The following is a 3,624-nucleotide window of genomic DNA, read 5'->3' on the forward strand; positions in this document are numbered from 1 at the left end:
GAGCCTTGTGACCAAGTTCCTCATGGACTCACTCGGGTGATGAGAGTGTCGAAGTGGGCGCCACTCTGCCACGTTCATCCCCAAGCCCCCATTTGGTTCGAAACACCCTTCTCCCTGGCTGGCATCTGAAAGTGCACCTCACCCTGGGTGGGTAGGTGATCCTGGGCTTGGCTGTTTTTGTCCTGGTATGTACATGTATATACATACACTACTATGTATATATACATATTCCCTTCTCCTCACACTAATTACTCATATGTATTTTCAGAGGGGTCACCTTGAAATGAAAGAATGCACATCTAATGGCGGCTTTTCAGCCATGTTGTAATCAAAACCGTATGTACTAGCTGGGTGAGCTTGGCAAGCTCAAGTCACTTAACCTTTCTGTGCCTCAATTTCCTCTTCTGGAAATGAGGATAATAGTATTTGTTTCATAAGATGTCACAAGGAATAAAATAACTAATATAGGTAAAGTACCTTCAACAGGGCCTGGCCCACAGTAACCACTCGGTATGGGCTAGGTGCCGTCCTGACTCCAGAAGCACTTTCAGAGATGATCTAAATACTGCACTCTCCTTCCATTTGGCACCTGGGGAAACTGACGGTCCAGAGGAGGTAAGCCACCTTCCTGTATTCGTTTTCTATGTTGCATAACAAATTACCATAAACGCAGCTGGTTAGAACAACATACGTTTATTGTCCCACAGTTTCTGTGGGTCAGGAGTCCAAGCACAGCTGAGCTGGGTCTTCTTTTCAGGGTCTCCCGAGGCTGTAACTAAGGTGTCAGACCAGGCTGCCATCTCTCTGAGGCACAGGGTCCTCTTCCAAGCTCACGATTGTTGGCAAAATTCATGTCCTTGCAGCTGTAGAACTCATGGCAGCTTTTTCAAGGCCAGCAGGAGAGCATCACTCTTAGCAGGAAGGTTCCAGATCCTCTTATAGGGCTTTCAATGATTAAGTCTGGCTCACCTATGATAATCTCCCTTTTGGCTAACTCAAAAATCAATCTTAATGACATCTGCAAAACCCCTTCATCTTTGCTATCTAATGTAACCTAATCATAGGAGTGACATCCATCGTATTTACAGGTCCTGCCCACGCTCAAGCAGGGCAAATGTATAGGTTGTATACACCAGGGGACAGAAATCTTGGGGGCCGTCTTAGAGTTCTGCCCATTCTACTCCCCAAAAGTGCATAGCAAGTTATTGGGAAGGGAAAATCTATTTGGCTTGTAGGCCTTCCCACGCCCCATGAAGGAATCACCCCATTCAGGCCTATTGCTTCTGCTGCCTCAGAAGATTGGCAGTATTATGAACAAAAATGGCCCAATATTGTCCAAAACCCACTTTGCACCCCCTGCCCAATTCTCAGAAATACTGTTATACCAAGTGCCACTCAGAGTTAGCTCTCCAGATAAATTAGCCCCTGTGCAGGGCTGAGCAGCAATGTGGCTATAGTAACCAGTCTTGAAGATGGCTTTCTAATGAGTCTTGCCTCCTGGTGTTACTCCTGCCCTTCTGTAGTCTCCTTGCACAGTGAATAAGGGTGACCTGTGTGACCAATAGGACATTGTGGAAGTCACAGTGTGTGACTTCCAAGACTTGGCCATAAGAGGCATTGAGGCTTCCACCTGGCTCTCTTGGCTCACTCTCTGGGAAAAACCAGCTGCAGTGTCCTGAGGACAAGTCAGTCAGCCCTATGGCGGCCCCTGTGGCAAGGAACCGAGGCCTCCTGCCAATAGCTAACATCAACTTGCCAGACGTGCAAGTGAGCCATCTGGGAAGTGGATCCTCCAGCCCAGTCGAGCTTTCAGATGACTGCAGCCCTGGCCGACACTGACTGCAACCTCCTGAGACCCCAAAATCACCCAGCCAAGCTGCTCCTAATTTCTTTTCTTTTTTTTAAAGATTTTATTTTTTCCTTTTTCTCCCCAAAGCCCCCCAGTACATAGTTGTATATTCTTCGTTGTGGGCCCTTCTAGTTGTGGCATGTGGGATGCTGCCTCAGCGTGGTTTGACAAGCAGTGCCACATCCGCGCCAAGGATTCGAACCAATGAAACACTGGGCTGCCTGCAGCAGAGTGCGCGAACTTAACCACTCGGCCATGGGGCCAGCCCCTGCTCCTAATTTCTGACCCACAGAAACAACATGATATTTATTGTTGTCACAAGCCCCGAAGTTTGGGGGTAATTTTACACAGTAATAGATAATATAGGGGCTTTCGGGAGCTAATATCTTACCAAAAAGATGGCACTGATGAGACTAAAGTGCCACTTATTGAGCGCTTACTGTGTAGCAGGCTCTAACCTACCTCCCCGAAGGCTGTTGGAGCACAAGGTAACAGCCAGTGAGCTGAAATCCAACTCGAAAGGTCCTGACCCACGGTCCTACAGCATCCAACGGCCCGAACACAATTTCTACGACAGCAGAAACCTTCTCATCTGCATCATCCAATAGGGTAGCCACTAGCCACATGTGGCCATTGAGCATTTGAAATGTGGCTGCTAGTGCAACTGAGAGGCACTGAATTTTAATTTTTTAAATTTTAATTTAAGTGTAAGTAGCCACTGTATTGGGCAGTACAGATGTAAGAGAAGTGAGGGCCTTCTGCAAAACCCAAGTTACAAAGAACAGAAACCCACTCAAGCCTCATGGGACTCAGGAAAACAAGGGTAGCAGGGGCCTCGGGAAGAATTTGAAACCAGAATCACTGCTTCAGAGGAAGCTTGTGAGGCCCAAGGAGCCCCCAGTAAAGGGGTTCTGGGTGACATAATCCCGTTGACAGGCAGTGTGGTTATGAGCAGACTCCAGAGCCCCATGGCCAGGGTTCAAATCCCACCTCTCCTGTTGGTAAGCTGTGGGTTTAACCTGACTGCAGTTCCCCCCTCGGTAAAATGGGAATACTAATAGCACCTACTGTGTAGAGTGGTGGATTAAATGGGTAAAGGCGTAAAGCATAGAGTGGGTTCCTGGCATGTGCACATGTGACGTGAGCCACGTGGCACCAAGGGAAGACCACCAATGGCAAGGCCCTGGCATGAAGGTTTAACTTGGCATGGACACGCCAAGGGCAAGTTGTCCCCCTGGTGAAAAGGATCTTACCCACCTCACAGGGTTGTTACAGGATCAAGAGAGGCATCAATGGTACTTGGTCCAGGGCCCACTAACAAGAGTGTGTGCAGAGGCCATGCAGGTGACAGGAGTGAAGTAGGTGGACAGAGACTGTAGCGAGGCACCCGCCCGTCAGCAAGGCCTGATCGTTGCCATATCTTGTTTTCCTCTAAGGGAAATGGGGAATCTGGATTTTTATGGGAAACGTCATTTTATAGCTGGCAACTAATCCAAGGATTTTAGTGTTTGTTTTTTAAACACGGTGCCGCCTAAACAAAACACTGAGGTAGGCGCCACACGCCCCACAGGCTGCAGCTCAGTGTGGGCGTGGGCGTTCTGACTTTCTTCCCTCCTCTCCAGGTCCTTGCTGGCTTCTTACTTCTCCCCCTCCCATGTCTGGCATCCGGAAGGGCATTTGGTCAGGGCAACTATCTCAGGCTCCACTGAGATCAAGGGATACAGAGCCTGGAAAGGATGACTTCTTATGACATTTAAAATGACAGGCAGGCAATC

This window comes from Equus caballus, chromosome 22, assembly GCF_041296265.1.
Source record: "Equus caballus isolate H_3958 breed thoroughbred chromosome 22, TB-T2T, whole genome shotgun sequence".
In the NCBI taxonomy this organism is placed as follows: Eukaryota; Metazoa; Chordata; class Mammalia; order Perissodactyla; family Equidae; genus Equus; species Equus caballus.